The sequence below is a fragment of the Oryctolagus cuniculus genome, chromosome 11 (genome assembly GCF_051225735.1).
Source record: "Oryctolagus cuniculus isolate XC-2025 breed Fujian yellow rabbit chromosome 11, ASM5122573v1, whole genome shotgun sequence".
Classification (NCBI taxonomy): Eukaryota; Metazoa; Chordata; class Mammalia; order Lagomorpha; family Leporidae; genus Oryctolagus; species Oryctolagus cuniculus.
The window spans coordinates 96267156-96284651 of record NC_142877.1 but is presented as its reverse complement, the minus strand read 5'-3'; the positions used below and the strand labels follow the sequence as shown (position 1 = coordinate 96284651).

The 17496-nt window shown below is 42.3% G+C and overlaps 1 long non-coding RNA gene across 13 annotated transcripts in view; it reads left to right on the top strand.

The window, feature by feature from the left end:
* The window catches only part of LOC103348347 (uncharacterized), a 370913-nt gene that overhangs the window by 83139 nt on the left and 270278 nt on the right, over window positions 1-17496 (top strand). For 4 of the 13 annotated variants that reach the window (XR_016216918.1, XR_016216912.1, XR_016216913.1 and 1 more), the window contains one exon: window positions 9725-9883. The exons of 8 other annotated variants lie outside the window; for them this stretch is intronic. This is a non-coding gene — a long non-coding RNA (uncharacterized LOC103348347). The remainder of the gene's footprint in view (window positions 1-9724; window positions 9884-17496) is intronic. One more of the 13 variants, XR_016216919.1, reaches the window with a different exon arrangement.

Sequence of the window (17496 nt, the reverse complement as noted above, 5' to 3'; positions counted from 1 at the left end):
AGAGAATAAACAAGACAATCCACTTTCCTACTGTATTACAGTTTACAGCTTCGACTAGAGGATGAGGCAGGCTTGAGGTATATCATTGCAAACAAGTAATTAAAATTGAGCAAAGTGCCACAGCAAAAGCATACAAGGAGCTGGACCTGCACAAGACATGGGTCTTCACCTGCTTCGAGTTTCAGGGAGGAAGTAATGTGAAAGCCGTATAAGGTGGGGTCTGAGGGGTGAGGGGAACAAGTCTGATGCAAGGGGGTGTAACTGGGAAGTAACCTAGGCAAGGGCAGCAGCAGGGGTTTAGAATTCTCAGCCCAGGGCTGCTGCCATGCATGTTTGGAACTGAAAGGATACAACTTCCATGAACGAAGGAGCCAAGTTAAACTAACAAGCAGGCTATTTATTCCCTCTTGTCTTCTGGAAGAGATTATACAAAAAAAATTTTTTTTAAAGATTTATTTATTTACTTGAAAAGCAAAATGACAGATCTCCCATCCACTGATTCATTCTCCAAATGGCCACATCAGTTGGATCTGGACAAAGCCAGGAACTTCATCTGGGTCTCCCACATGGGTAGCAGGGACCCAGCTGCCTGGGCCATCTTTTGCTGCTTTCCCAGCCACATTAGCAAGAAGCTGAATTGGAAGTGGAGCAGCTGGGACTTGAATTGGTACTCTTGTGTGGAAAGCTGGCATTGCAAGTGGAGGCTTACTACTATGCCACAGTGTAGGCCCCCATTTTTAAAAAAATTCTTTAAATGTTTTAATTCTTTAAATGTAAATTGTTTAAATTTAATTCTTTAAATGTAGAATTCTTTAGAGAAACTATCTGAGCCTGGAGATTCCTTTTGAGGTGTTTTAAAAATATGAGTTGAATTAGTTATAGAGCTATTCAAATTATTGATTTTGCATTGGATGAGTTGTGATAGGGTATGCTTTTTGAAGAATTGGTCCATTTCTTCTATGTTGTGAATTTGTATGGAGTTATTTTCAATAGTCTCTTATTAAGCGTTTGATGTTTGTGATGTTTTTGCTAATATCCCATTCATTCTTAATTGTTTTTTAAGATTTATTTATTTATTTGAAAGAGCTACAGAAAGAGAGAAAGAGAGGCAGAGAAAAAGTGAGAGATGTGGGGCAAGTGCTGTGGTGTAGTGGGTTAATCTGCCACTTGTAGCACCAGCATCCCATATGGGTGCTGGTTTGATTCCCTGCTGTTCCCCTTCTGATCCAGCTCCCTGCTAATGCACCTGGGAAAGCAGCAGACAAAGGCCCAAGTACTTGGGCTCCTGCACCCTTGCAGGAAACCAAAAAGAAGCTATTGGCTTCAGCCTGGCCTGGCCCCAGCTGTTGTGGCCATTTGGGGAGTGAACCAGTGGATAGAAGACCTCTTTCTGTCCCCCCACCTCCACCCCTGTAACTCTGCCTTTCAAATAAATAAACAACAAAATTTTAAAAATCTTTTGGTTTATTTTGGTTTTATTTTTGAAAATTTTTTTTTAAGATTTATTTATTTGAAAGACAGAGTTAGAGAGAGAGAGAGCCTCCATCTGCTGATTCCCTCCTCAAGTGGCCACCATAACCAGGGCTGGACCACACTGAAGCCAGGAGCCAGAAGACTCTTCCGGGTCTCCCACATGGATGCAGGGGCCCAAAGACTTGGGCCGTCTTCTGTTGCTTTCCCAGGTGCTTTAGCAGGGAGCTGGGTTGGAAGTGGAGCAACAGGAACTTGAACCTTGAACGAGCGCCCATATGGGATGCCAGAACTACAGAAGGCAGCTTAACCTATGCCACAGTGCTGGCCCCATGTATTTCTCAAGGTAGGAGTTTAGGTTATTATTTTGAGACATTTCCTCTAAAGGCAGCATTAACGTTATAAATTTTCCCTCAGTACTGTTAATGATATGCCACACATTTTGATATGATATATTTTCATTTATTTCAGCTCATTTTTTAAAAAGATTTATTTATTTATTTGAGAGGCAGAGTTACAGACAGAGGGAGAGGGAAAAACAGAGGGGTCTTCCATTTGCTGGTTCAAACCCCCCCACCAATGGCTGCAATGGCCAGGGCTGGGCTGATCAAAATCCAAGAGCTTCTTCCAGGTCTTCCACATGGGTGCAGGGGCCCAAGCACTTGGGCCATACTCCGCTGTTTTCCCAGGCCAAAGCAGAGAGCTGGATTGGAGGAAGAGTAGCCAGAACACGAACCAGTGCCCATATGGGATCTCAGCACCACAGGTGGAATCTTATCCTACTGCACGACAGCACCAGCCCCTCAGCTTATTTATTTTTTTTTTAGATTTATTTATTTATTATTTGACAGAATTACAAACAGAGAGAGGGAGACAGAGAGAAAGCTCTTCCATCTGCTGGCTCACTCCTCAAATGACCACGACAGCTGGTGAGCTGATCCAAGGCCAGGAGCCAAGGGCTTTTTCCAGGTCTCCTGCGTGGGTGCAGGTTCCCAAAAACTTGGGCCATCTTCCACTGCTTTCCCAAGCAGAGACCTCAGCTCATTTTTTAAACCATCCTTCAAGACCTCCTCTATAAACCGTGGGGTATTTGGAAGTAGGTTGTTTGGAGTTTTTCCTGTTAATTGTCAGCTGTTAGTTTTTTAAAAAAAAAAAATTCTTTTTTTTTTAATTTATTTGACAGGTAGAGTTATAGACAGAGAGAGAGAGAGAGAGAGAGAGAAAGAGAGAGAAAGGTCTTCCTTCCGTTGGTTCACTCCCCAAATGGTCACTACGACCAGCGCTGCGCCGATCCGAAGCCAGCAGCCAGGTGCTTCCTCCTGGTCTCCCAGGTGGGTGCAAGGGCCCAAGCACCTGGGCCATCCTCCACTGCCCTCCCGGGGCCACAGCAGAGAGCTGGACTGGAAAAGGAGTGACCGGGACTAGAACCCGGCGCCTCCCAGGTGGAGGATTAACCTAGTGTACCACGGTGCCAGCCCCAAGCTATTAGTTTCTAATGTTACTGCACTCTGACTAAATAACATATTCTTTATAGTTTAAATTTATTGAGATTGGTTTTATGGCCCAGGATGTGGTACATTTGAACATATGTGTTGCTTCTGTGGAGTAGTCTCTAAATGTTCATTGGATTCTGTTAGTTCATAGTGTTACTGAGTTCTTCGATATCTTTGTTGATTTTCTGTCTAGTTCTATCAGTTGTTGAAAGAGAAGATATTGTAGTCTATAGCTGTAGTTTCAGAATTTTCTGTTTAATTCTAACAATTTTTTCTTCATGTATTTTGCAGCTCTGTTGTTTGTTACATACGCATTTATTTTTTATTTTTTATTTTTTTATTTTTTTTTTTTTTTGACAGGCAGAGTGGACAGTGAGAGAGAGAGACAGAGAGAAAGGTCTTCCTTTGCCGTTGGTTCACCCTCCAATGGCCGCCGCTGCAGCCGGCGCACCGCGCTGATCCTGGCAGGAGCCAGGAGCCAGGTGCTTTTCCTGGTCTCCCATGGGGTGCAGGGCCCAAGCACCTGGGCCATCCTCCACTGCACTCCTGGCCATAGCAGAGAGCTGGCCTGGAAGAGGGGCAACCGGGACAGAATCCGGCGCCCCAACCGGGACTAGAACCCGGTGTGCCGGCGCCGCAAGGTGGAGGATTAGCCTATTGAGCCACGGCGCCGGCTTACATACGCATTTAGAATAACTGTTGTCTTGATGGATTGACCTTTTTATTATTATGTGATATTTTTCTCCTTCTCTGGTAATTTTCTTTGAAGTCTGCTTTACATTATATTAATATAGTACTACTGTTTACTTCTGATTAATATTTGTGTCACATTTATTTTTCCATTCATTTTCTTTCATTCTACCAGTATAATTATTTCTGAAATGAGTTTCTTGACAACAGTATATTGTTGGATGATGTTTTTTATTCAACTCTCCAAGTCTCTGTCTTATAATTGGTATCTTAGACCATTTATATTTCATGTAATTATTGACATGGTAGGGTTTGTTTCTGTTCTTCTATTTTTCTGCCTCTTTTATATTTCTGTTTCCTTTTTCCTATCCTTCTATAGGTTATGGGGACTTTAAAAAGTTTTTTTTGATTTGCTTAAACTACATTTGAATGTATCTCTGTATAGTTTTTGTTTTTAGTGGTACTCTAGGTTTTACATTTTAGTTGTCTATAAATAACTATTTCCAGTTGATTGATAGTGACATTTTACCTTTTCAAGTGACGCATAGAGAACTTAAGTCCTAAATATTCCTTTTATGTACATGTAGAACCATATCAATGTTATCATCTTTTCAGTTGTCAAACAATTTAGAAAAATCAAGAATGGAAGGAAAATACATTGTATTCACTCATGTTTTTACCTTTCTGTTTTTTGTCCTCCTTCCTGGTGTTCCAAGATTACTGCTTTTATTATTTGCCTTCTGTTTTGAGAAATTCCTTTAGCCATTCTTTGAAGTTATGTGTGGTGGCAATAGTTTCTCTTAGTCTTCCTTTATCTAAGAATGTCTAAAATTTTTCCTGTTCCTACAGGTTATGTTCTCTGGATACAGAGTTCTGGATTGACAGTTTTTTCATATCAGCACTTGAAAAATGCTGTACCACTCCCTTCTGGCTTCCATGATTAATGATGAGAAATCTGTGATCACTAAGTTGTTTTTTCTCCTATATACATAAGGTGTTGTTTCTCTCTTACTACTTTCAATATTTTTTTCTTTGTCTTTTGTTTCCTGAAGTTTGACTCTAACATGTCTTGGCAGGGATTTCTTTGGGTTTTCTGTTTGGGTATCCTAAGCTTTTTGAATCTGTAGGTTTATGACTTTTGTCAAATCTGAGATATTCAGCCATTATTTCTTCAAATAATTTTAAAGCTACAATCTCTCTCTTTGGAATTCCAATGGTATTAATTGAGATTTTTGTTATATTACATGTCCCAGTTGCTATGATAATTTTTTAGTGCCTTTTTTATTTTTGTTCAGATTGAGTATTTTCTTTTTTTCTGTCTTTACTCTTTCTCTCCTTTTCCCTCCATTATACTGTTGAACTCTTTCACTGAAATTTTATATTTCAATTATATATATATTTTAAAGATTTTATTTATTTATTTGAGAAATAGAGTTACAGACAGAGAGAGGGAGAGACAGAAAGAAAGATTGCCTATCCACTGGTTCACTTCCCAAATGGCCACTCTGGCCAGAGCTGAGTAGATTAGAAGCCAGGAGCCAGGAGCTTCTTTCAAGTCTCCCACATGGGTGTAGGGGCCAAAGCACTTGGGCCATCTTCTAAGGCTTTCCTAGGCCACAGCAGAGAGCTGCATCAAAAATGGAGCAGCCGGGACTCAAACCAGCACCCATATGGAATGCCGGCACTGCAGGCGGAAGCTTTACCCACTACGCCATAGCACCGGCCCCTAATTTGGTTCTTTAAACTGATTTCTTTGCCAAAGCCTTTTATTTTTATTCATTTGTTTCAAGTATGTTCATAATTGCTCATTGGGGGCCAATGCTGTGGCGCAACGGGTTAACGTCCTGGCCTGAAGTGCTGGCATCCCATATGGGCGCGGATTCGAGACCCAGTTGCTCCACTTCTGATCCAGCTCTCTGTTATGGCCCGGGAAAGCAGTAGAAAGTGGTCCAAGTCCTTGTGCCCCTGCACCCACATGGGAGACCAGCAAGAAGTTCCTGGTTCCTGGCTTTGGATCGGCACAGCTCTCGCCATTGCGGCCATCTGGGGAGTAAACCATCAGATGGAAGACCTCTCTCTCTCTCTCTCTCTCTCTCTGCCTCTCCTCTCTCTGTGTAACTCTGACTTTCAAATAAATAAACAAATATTTAAAAAATAATTGCTCATTGAATCATTTTTATATTTATTTTACAAAGATTTGCCAGGTAACTGCAATATCATGTCAGTATTGGCACCTACCCATTGTATTTCTAAATTAAAGATGAGATTTTCTGGTTCTCACTATGACAAGTGATTTTTGAATGAAATCTGGGCATTTGGGAATTGGGTTATGACTCTCTGGATCTTACCTAAACCTTCTGTTTTCAGCTAGCTTTTCTAATTTCACTCTGGCTATGAGGTACCCCACCCCACCCCTTTTTTTATAGAGGTTTATTTTATTTATTTGAAAGGCAGAATTGCAGAGAGAGATCTTCCATTTGCTGGTTCACTCCCCAAATAGCCACAATGTCTGGAGCTGGACCAATTGAAGCCAGGATCCAGGAGCTTCTTCTGGGTCTCCCATGTGGGTACAGGAGCCTAAGTACTTGAGCCATCTTCTATTGCTTTCCCAGGCACATTGGCAGGGAGCTGGTTCAGAAGTGGAGCAGCTGGAACATGAACCAGAGCCCCTACGGGATGCTGATGTCTCAGATAGCAGCTTTCCCCACTAGGCCACAGCACCAGCCCTGTAGTTACCTTTTCACTGATGCCAGGTTGTGTAGAAATCCAGTCCCCTATCCATCCTTTGTTGACACCTGGGGACAGGAAGGGTACTGCATTACTTATGGCCATGGTTGGGGATTCTGACGTCCTGTGTTTCCTCCGTAGATGCCATAGGTGCTGGAAGGGCCTAGTGACTCTTGGGCAGTGGTGAAGGTCTTGTGTCTTTGCTGAGCCACCTCTGATACCAGGGCAATGGGGAGAGAAAGGGATACCTGTTACCAAGGGCCAAAGTGGAGACTCCCTACCTGATCTTTGTTGGCACAGGTGGAAGTGGATTCAGTCTGACTGTGGTGTTTGGCTGGAGTAGAGTGGTTATTATTCAGAAACTATCTTGCTAAACTCACTTTTCCTGGTCATTTAGCCAGAAAGAGCAAGCATTTGGGGTTTTTCTATGTCTGTGCCCACCGCCATTCTGTGTATCCATGGTCTCTTGTTCTAAGTTTGGGATAAATGAGTCAACATGGAAGGGCAGTGATTCACTACTGTGTTACTCCTTGGGTCCTGAGGTTTCTAATGGTGTGAATTCTTTTTTCCACCTTCGTAGGATCCAGGGCTTTTGGTTGTACTTGGCAGGAGGAAGGGGGAAGGGAAAGGCACATCTCCATCTTTCTGGAAGCAAAAGTTCCTACTGTCTATCTGTTCTATTTATTTAGAAGTCTCTTTATAATCCAGACCAGAAAAAGAGAAAAAGTGTGGATTAAGTGAAGCTTTAATCTTCAAAAATGAATCTAAAGTGAGGATTGCTGAGTTTGGGTTCTTTGAAATATTGAGCACCATCGGCCGGCGCCGCGGCTCACAAGGCTAATCCTCAACCTTGCGGTGCCAGCACACCGGGTTCTAGTCCTGGTCGGGGCGCTGGATTCTGTCCCAGTTGCCCCTCTTCCAGGCCAGCTCTCTGCTGTGGCCAGGGAGTGCAGTGGAGGATGGCCCAAGTACTTGGGCCCTGCACCCCATGGGAGACCGGGATAAGTACCTGGCTCCTGCCATCCGATCAGCGCGGTGCGCCAGCCACAGTGCGCCAGCCACGGCGGCCATTGGAGGGTGAACCAATAGCAAAAGGAAGACCTTTCTCTCTGTCTCTCTCTCTCACTGTCCACTCTGCCTGTCAAAAAAAAAAAAAAAAAATTGAGCACCACTATTTTCTCATGCCCTGAATTTTTCCAGAGAAGTCTATTTTAAGTAATTTCATTGTTTTAAATAAAAGCATTTCATCAACTAAAAAATGTGATTTTTAAAATAAAAATACACCTAAAAATATTAGAAAAATTTTGTTGTTGACCTCAAGTTACTTTATCTGGTCATGAGATACCAGAGGTAACCTGTAGGAAACTCACATTAGTTTTGATAACATTCTTCTGCTAATGTCTGCATGATTGTTGGAGTATGATGTTAACAACAAAAATGAAAGTGAGTATTTACAGAATATTTTATTGTTAGCCAGGCACTGTGATAAATTTTTTGTTTACCATCTCATGTAAAATTTACTATAGGCTTATTCAACAGATGGTAACATTTTCTTCTGTTTGCAGATGAATAAACAGTTTTAAAGAGTTAAAAAGTTTTTTTTTTTTTTTTTTTTGACAGGCAGAGTGGACAGTGAGAGAGACAGAGAGAAAGGTCTTCCTTTTTACCGTTGATTCACCCTCCAATGGCCACCGCAGCCGGTGTGCTGCGGCTGGTGCACCACGCTGATCCGAAGGCAGGAGCCAGGTACTTATCCTGGGCTCCCATGGGGTGCAGGGCCCAAGCACTTGGGCCATCCTCCACTACACTCCCTGGACACAGCAGAGAGCTGGCCTGGAAGAGGGGCAACCGGGACAGAATCCGGTGTGCTGGCGCTGCAAGGCGGAGGATTAGCCTAGTGAGCCGCGGCGCTGGCCAAGAGTTAAAAAGTTTTGCTTAAAGACATGTAGCCAGCAATTGGGAGAAACTGAGTCTCTGACGTTATCACCTGCTATGTATACCAGCACCATCTTATAGAAATTATATGAGCAACAGTAGCCACATTAGAAAAGTAAAAAAGAAAGATGGGCATGCAACTCAACAGTTAGGATGTCCATATCCTATTTAGAAGTGCCTCGGAGCTGGCGCCGCGGCTCACTAGGCTAATCCTCCGCCTAGCAGCGCCGGCACACCGGGTTCTAGACCCAGTTGGGGCGCCGGATTCTGTCCCAGTTGCCCCTCTTCCAGGCCAGCTCTCTGCTGTGGCCCGGGAGTGCAGTGGAGGATGGCCCAAGTCCTTGGGCCCTGCACCCCATGGGAGACCAGGAGAAGCACCTGGCTCCTGGCTCCTGCCATCGGATCAGCGGGGTGCGCCGGCCGCAGTGCCCCGGCTGGGGTGGCCATTGGAGGGTGAACCAACGGCAAAGGAAGACTTTTCTCTCTGTCTCTCTCTCTCACTGTCCACTCTGCCTGTCAAAACATAAAATTAAAAAAAAAAAAAAAAAGAAGTGCCTCGGTTCCATTCCTGGCTCTGGCTTCTGATTGCAGCTTCTTGCCAACGTGGACCCTGCAATGCAGGGGTGATGGCTGAAGAAACAGCCACCCATATGAGAGACTTGTATTGAATTCCCAGCTCTTAGCTTCAGTTGTGGCCCACAGTTGACTGTTTTAGGCATTTGGTGAGTAAATCAGTGGGTAGGAGAGCTTTCTCTCTGACTCTTTGTTTTTCTGTCTCTCAAATAACAAGTGAATAAAGTAAAAAGAAGCATGATATTAATTTTAATGATTTATTTAACCAAGTATTGCAAAAATATTAAATCACTGGATAATTACATTCTTTTTTGTACTAAGTCTTTGAAATTTGGTATATATTTAGCACATTACACATCTCAGTTTGGAGACTAAATTTTCATTGGAAATATTTGGTCTGTATTTATGTTTTAAAATTTATAGTTGAAATAGTCAATTCATATACTGAAAATGTTTCAAACATTCAGAAGTTCTCCATTAAACAAATCTGATACATTTTAAAATTAAAATCTAAATGAATTAAAATCAGATACAATAAAAAATATATTTTTGAGCCATTACATGTAGCTACATTTCAAATGTTGTTTAGTTACAAGTGGGCTCACTGGAGCCCTCTGTTACTCTGCCTGAATTCAGCTTTTTGTTGATGGCTAAATCTCAAGGGAGGACAAAACTTAAACAGCCAGAAAGAAGAGAAAAATTCATGGAAGTGAAATAAGGGCCAGCCAAGGGTCAAGAGGAAAGACTTTCCTTTTGGTTGCTGTTAAGTTTATGGTAAGTTCTAGAGCTTGATGTAACCAAGGATGGAAGCTAAAGTCTTTGCTTCCATTTCTCAGAATAGGTCATGCGTGTTTCCTGATCAACCTGGCTTTTCAGTGAGGACTCGTTCTCCATCTCTGAAGGACTAAGGCCAGATGAAAACAGCATTGAACTCTAAACAGACTAGTTCATCAGATGAGCGTGCCCATGAGGCCCTGAACTATGTCCCTGAAATGGTGAGTCATCCACCCAATAAGGGGGCCAAGTCAAAACTGAACCCTCCACTGCAAATTGTGCAATAAAAGAGAACTCAGATTTATTCTTGTTGCAGTTGCTCACGGAGGTCGCTGGGTTATGGGATCTGTCCCAAAGTGGTAGAAGTTGTACCCTAGTGCCAGGAAGTCATTCCTGACCTTTCAAACCTCATACCCATTTCACAATTAACATCATGAACTCTCTTAGGAATTAAAAAAAAAAAAAAAAAACTTTTGTTAGTTTTTCAAAGTAATTAGAAAGTAAAGAAGTGATTTTAGGTTTAAAAATTAATTTAAGAGAAGAATATTATCAAGGATTTTATTGAATGTTCTGTGATATTTATAATTCAGATAAGGAACAATTTTGACTTTTCCTACTTAAAAAATGACATATGCTCTTTAATTTTCTGTAAATAAATTACAGAAAAAAGCATGACTTAACAGATGAATTTGAAAATAGCATCTCTTACTTAATTTGGAGACCAGATGTATGTATGGTAAAATATAGATTGAGATGTAGCTATGTGTTAGAGTGGCAATGATAATGGAATTCACGATCTGATAGTTGGCATTCTTACATGCTGTGTGCTTAGCAAGCTTAAGTCATCACTTTAATTTGGTTATTTTGTGTTTTGTTTTTCTAGGAAGAGAGAATGAGGAATGAGTGCTTAGGATACATGGCAAATATGTAACCATTTGCACAGAGGTTAAGTGAACAGGATTGAGAGCCAAGCTGGATTTGAATCTGACTCTGCCACTTAATCAGTCATTTGACGCTAGGCTCTGTACCATGTTTACTTGTCTTAAAAATGGCATTAGTAAGAAAGGCTGGCTCAGTAAATATTGGCTGGGGCTTATTTCTACCTGGACGTTCCATTCAGCGTGTGTAAAGCTAAAGTGATCAGTGCTTGCTCTTCATGCACTTTCCATGTGAACCAGTATGACTAGCAAGCACCTTAGGACCTGAGAGCCCACAGGTTCAGTGTTTCTTCCACTTATTTTCCCTCATCCAATCACCTGTTTCAGCTCTCCTTTCTCCAAGCCATGTATGCTTTTTCTCCATGATCATTGCCTCTTTCTTGGCCTTTTTGTGTCATTTGTTATCCCCCTAAGTTAAATTTTCATACAATACAGCACCTAGCTACAAAGAAAGACTGAGTAAAGTCATCTTTTGCCAGTGGTTCTTCATTGCCAAAAAGACAAATCCAAGTTCCTTAGCACAGAGTAACCATAGGTCCTCTGAGCACTGTTTTCTGCCTCCTCTGATTCATTCATTCAACAGCTATTTATTGAGCACTTACTATATATTGGCCAAAGTCTCATCCCTCCTGCCTGACATTTTTATCAAATGCTATGCTGCTTACAGTTTCTTGAACACGTATCCTGTTTCTTGTGTCTCTGTGATGGCTCATAAGTTATTTTCTGCTTGGAATGTCTTTTCCCCAAGCCATGTAGTATCTGAGCCAGGACTCAGGATCATATTTCCTGGCTCTTCACCCAGTTTCTCTGCCCACCACCTCCCAGTTCAGGGTGAAGCCCCTGGCTTGCACCAACCATGAGGGATGTAGCAGCCTCTCAATAAATGCTCCCTGAAACCAGGGTACTGTCTGTAACAGCCAAATTAACTTCAGGGGATTTTTATGAGTTCTTAAGGAAATTGTTGTGTATCATGTCCTCCCCTCTAGTGAGTTTCAGTTCTTTAATCTTGGAAAGATTATTATCTAGGAGTTTATACAATCTTTATTGTGAAATGTAGGAAGAGAGATGCTGTGTCTCATAATATGTAGGTTGAGATAAAGGAGCCCTAAGATGCCTGAATGTGTCCTCATCCTTTGACTCAAATTCAACTGAGGCTGGAGAAGCATAACAATAAACTTCTGCTGTCAGCTCCCTATCTTCTCTCTTCTGGGCCTGCCATGGTCCCACCTGCTTACACAGCCATTCTTGAATTTATTGATTCAATCAGCAAACTTTCATTCAGTGTCCCTCTTGACCCAGATTTTCTTCAGAACCACTTCTGTGACCCTGCAGATCCCTGGTTTATAATCCTTTTCCCCATCTCCACAAAGTGTGGGTCTGAGGTTCTTTCTTGCAGGTCCCAAACTTTGTCGAAGATTGAAGTCTGGGCATCTGCTACTGTTTTGATCCCTACCATCCTGTCCTTTGTGAAAATTGGTTTGCAGATTTAAAGAGGCTCCATGACTTCTTTTGCTCCTGTTCTATTAGCGGGGAGTAGAGGAACTTTCTACCTTGACAGCCTGGATACAGACAGTGTATGTATTTGTGGGTGATGGGGGCACAGGAAACAGAAATAGCATTTAGGGACTTGACTTAGAAGCTAATTTGACCAAATCCTAAACTTGAACATGCTAGGATCACTGAGAGAAACAGAAGAGAAAACGTGGCATAGAATAAATTCCATAAGCATTTTCAAAATCCCCTAAAGATTAGTTTGGACACAAGACTAGGAAAAAACACAGCCCTGGCTTTTAAGAATATATTGCGTGTGCCATCCAGCTGCCCTACAAAAATGTTGTTTAGGAAACACAATGCCTGATGTAAGAGGCAGTGGATTTCAATTTGCACAACGTCACTGTCTTTTTCTAGGAACAATTACTCTATTGTCTCTTGCCTCATCTCCAGAAGCCACCTGTGACAGTGACGGGGCAAAGTCGAAAGTACAAGAAGCTTCATTATTTTAGTTCTTTTGTTTCTGAGAATGATCATTGTACAGCTGGATTCTCCCTACTTCATAGAGAAAAATGAGAGGCTAAGAAAACCTTGAGCTGTTTTGGCTTTCCCCCCAAAACTGTCCTCGCTAGGGTGGACAGATGACAGCACTGGTTCCCACAGTGGCACTGAGAACTTCTCTATCTGCATCACTTGCTCCTGCTTTCTTCCTGTCCCTCCTCCCATGTCCCTCTCCCTATTCCATCTTCAGTCTTTCTCAAGGGCCCACGCTTTGTCTGCAGATGTCTTTAAGCAACTTTAATAGGAGGTAAATCTCAGCCTGATCCTCCCAGCCTTCCTGGGTTGCCCTTCTGGCATCTTGGAGCCTTAACACTTCTTTGCTTCGGCTGGCCCTGCCTTTCTTGAGATCCAGTCATTTCCAAATCCTCTCCACAGTTTTGAGATATCTAAATAGTGCCTATGTTATCAATTTCTTCATAATTTTCTTCAATTTGAGTTACTTTAAAAAATTAAACTTATTTTAATTAATCACCTTAAATGGAAAACCACTACTGAATGGAAGTCAACCTTAACAGTGACTACAGTTGCTAAGACAAAACTTTAGGCAGCTCAAATGTAGCAGAGCTTAATTGAGCAGTGAATGATTTGCAAATTGGGCAGTCCTCAGAACTAGAAGTGGATCAGAGAGCTCAGCTCTGCAATACAAGCAGGCAGCATTTGTGGACAGAAAAAAGAAATGAGGTACGGAAAAAGCTTGGTTAGTTACAGCTCACTGGTTTCCTCAATTGAACTGTTGATCATTCTAAACTCAAACAGCAAAAGTAAAAAGGATTTTTTTGGGGGGTTGTAGGAATTGCAATTTGGGAGACACAGTTTCAGACAGCTCTGAATCAGTGTTCTGGGAAGGCAGGAAAAGTGGGAGCTTCAGTGGCAAATGAATGCCGAGAAGACACAGGGTTCATGCAACTGATAGAAGATAAAGAAAAGAATGTATACACAGAATGGGTGTGTCCATTTAACAAGAGTCCAATATCTTTTGTTATGAATTTTTTTTAAACAGGTAGAGTTATAGACAGAGAGAGAGAGAGAAAGGTCTTCCTTCTGTTGGTTCACTCCCCAAATGGCCGCCACGGCTGGCACTGCACCAATCCGAAGCTAGGATCCAGGTGCTTCTTCCTGGTCTCCCATGTGGGTGCAGGGATCCAAGCACTTGGGCCATCCTCCACTGCCTTCCTGGGCCACAGCAGAGAGCTGGACTGGAAGAGGAGCAACCGGGACTAGAACCCAGCGCTCATATGGGATGCCGGCACTGCAGGTGGAGGATTAACCAAGTGAGCCACAGCGCCGGCCCCTGTTATGGATCTTAAACACAACATAATTGTCTGATGGTTCCATTCCAGATACCTATAGTCAATGTAGGCAGTGACCAAAGTTCACATTCCTGGGCAGCAGCTTGAATCATGTATAAATCCTACCTCTTAATGGCCTCCTGACTCCATTCTGAAAATCTCTTTCAGTGTTGCTTTCATTGTAATTTTCCCTTTATTTTCACAGCACATGATCTGGTCTGTTGGCCACATGTAATTGACTGAAATTAGCTGCTGAGGTTGACTGATTCAGCCATTTGGTATAAAATCTAATCCTATGCTAGGTCCTCAGTTGTTTTAGGTACTAAATTTGGTTGCAATTCTTTATATAAGTACTCAAGAATGGAGACTTCCTTTGGCCAAATTCAGTTTCATATAACACAATGAAAGCAAAATAATATCTAATTGTGTGCCACTGAAACTCATCTCTTAGGCCAACTGGGTTTTAATACTGTCTTTTGAAAAAATCCCCAGTGAGGACCCTCAGGTATTCTCCCAGGTCATCGAAGGTGGATCTAAGGCAGAGTTCTCTCATTCCTGCAAGGATCTTGGCTTCATGACTGTTCTGTGAATGATGTTGGTCTGGTTGCTGCTTCCTGGGAGACTGCTGTGTTTCTAAGCTACAGGAACAATGGCCATTTCTTACAGTTTTCATTAGGATCAATGGAGACTGTATCTGTAGAGGGCCTAGCATATACCGAATACTGAGATGCACTCAAGAAATGTTAATTCCTCACTTGCTCCAACTGGGGCAAGGAATGAAATTTCTGCCGTAGGCATTCTTGCCTTCATATTTGGCAGTCTGCTAAACTGGGCAATTGGGTCTTCAAAACAGTCTACATTCCTCCTTGTTTTACCAATGAGAAGATTTAAGCTTATTTGGAAAATCAGCTTTCTTAGAGTGCACAATTATTAATGGAATAGCTTGGATTCAAACACATGTTGGTGTAATTCCCGAATTCATGTGCTTGATAATTAAGCCATACTTATTTCTAAAAATATTAACCCTGTTGCAGTATACTTTATTACAATAAATATTAACCATTTAGAGATATATTTTGATGAATTCTAATAGATTTGTATGTCCAGGTAACCAGAAGCACAAATTTTATTTCACCTCCAGAAGTTTTGTAATGCCTGTTCCTGGTCAGTTTTCCTAGCTCTGCCCCTATGTTTTTGTTCTGTCATTGTGTACAGTCTGTTCTTTTTTAAAATTACTGAATAATATCTCATTGCCTACATCATTTTTTTCTTACTGTTTGCCTATTAATGAATGCTTGTTTTTGTGGTATCTCTTTCTTATCCATTTGTCTTCATCTTCACTAATGTTGATCTACCTTGAGGGATGGTATCACTCACCTGGAGATGTGGGATTGGCCATTACATTGGTCCCCGAGCCTTCTTGTGAGCCTCCTCCTACTTATTCTCCACTAAGCAGGTGGAGTGATCTGTAGAGGCATCATTATTCAAATCTGATGAGGCATCATCAGTCCACTTTAGAACTCTTTCTTTGGGACGAAGATCAAAATTTGTATTTGGCCAGCAAGGTCTGTCTGGCCTAGCTCCTTTCTCCTTGTGAGACCTGATGACTGCTTTGCCCCAGTGGCTCTTGGCCTGCAGCCTCTATGGTTGTCTTTAGGTTCCTCTTATGCATGTGTACACACTGTCATAAGCCTTAAGACTTTTGCAAGAGCAGTGTCCTTCAAAAGAATGCTTTCCTCATCCAAGCCCTTCCAGTGCTGCCTGCCCCAGCAGCAACCACCTGGAACTCTCCCCTGAGCCTTAGCACACATCTCACTTCTTCAGGGAAGCCTTTTTAGCCCTCCTCGTTGGGTCAGCTCGTTTGTATTCTCAAAGAATTGCATTTCTCTTCTCTGCACAGGACTTTTCTAGGTCATTTTCTTGGGATTTCTCTAGAAATCATTGGTATCCATCTCACAGAACTTGGAGGTGCAGGCAGACATGGCCATGTCTTTTCCCCATCCTGTCAACTCACAGTGCATGGCCCAGCTTTTGACACATAATAGATATCCAATCGATAGATGTTGAATGAACTCACCCTTAGATCTGACCATGTACCCTACAAGCACTCCTAAGTGCTGCAGGCAGGTAAAACCATCATTGACTTCTGTAAGAGCGACATTAAAGAAGGGAATTGTGTTTTTGGAGGGTTTGTTTTATGTTGGACCAGGCAAGTATCTTCTTTTTTTGAAGATTTATTTAGGCAAGTGTCTGAAGGTTGGTGTCTGGAAGAAAAAGGAATGCACCTGTTTATGAGTTTTGGAACAAAGATTCCCTTCTTAGAGAGCTAAATCATGAGGGAAACATAAAAGGAATCAGATTATATATTGCATAAAAGGATGAAATGGCTTCTAGGCACCAACGATGACTCTAACAGGCTTGAAATTATTCGTAGAGACAAAGAAAAAGTGTCCTTGGATGAAGGGTAAACGAACTTATGTCTCAGGGGTTCTCTCTGCAGAGCATAAGACCAGCCCCAGTCGAGCCTTAATATAAGCTCTTCAATTGAAATTAACTCAGGAGCTGGTTGCCTCTGCCTTCCTTCAGGTTCTACATTCACCAGGTCATCTTCTAATTATAACCTGGCTGCCCCTGGCAGGTTGGCCCACACGCCACCAACTCATGGAGTCTCAGGTGTGCTTGGTATTATAGGTGAGATAAGGTGTGATGTCCTTCTTCTCCCATCCTAAGGGGCCCAGCTGACACTCCTAGAACAAAATTCAGGTTAACCAAGAGAATTGCTTACCGCATTTGCTTAATCAAAGTTTTCACCTTACATGGGAGCCTTGAGATTAAAGGCCCCAAGACAGAGAGGGAACCATCTGATTTTATTGTTGGGTTCAGTGAAGGAGGAGCAGGGGTGTAGAAACATGATTGGACACAGAAAGTATGAACTAATGGGAATAGACTGAGTGGGGCCACACAGAAAGTCCTGCCTATTCAAATGCTCCTTGGCTCCCCAGCTGTAACATTTCTTCCTCCCAGGTATGGGGCAGGATCGCTCTGGAATCGGACTCTTCATACCTTTATGGCTAGCAGTTACTCAGAAAGGCAGGGGAAGGTTATAGTAATCTTTTCAGACCCTCATGGTTGACATTGGGAGAAAGGAGGTGTAGTTTCTGTGATCTGCCTTGGGGGAGAGGAATTCTAGTTTTTATGACTTGCCTTAGGGGAGAAGGAGGAGTGAGAAAATGGAGGGAAGGGAAGGTCATGGATTTTGTTTCTGATGTCTTCATTTTAGGGTGTTGCTTTCTGAGCTCCAACAGTGTGCTGTTTCCTGGCAAATTAATCATGCCACATTCTGATTTACTACATGGGTCTTAAAAAAAAAAAGATATATTATTAGGAAAATGGCACAGTTTTATCTAAGGCGCGATCTACACCCTGATTTATATCCTAGGCTCTAGCCCCCCCCCCCCCCCCCCAATGCTGGAAGCCAGGTAGCCACATGGCCCAACCACTGTTGTCAAGCTCCACCCGAATCCTAATGGGATTCACCACTCCTGCTTCCCTGCC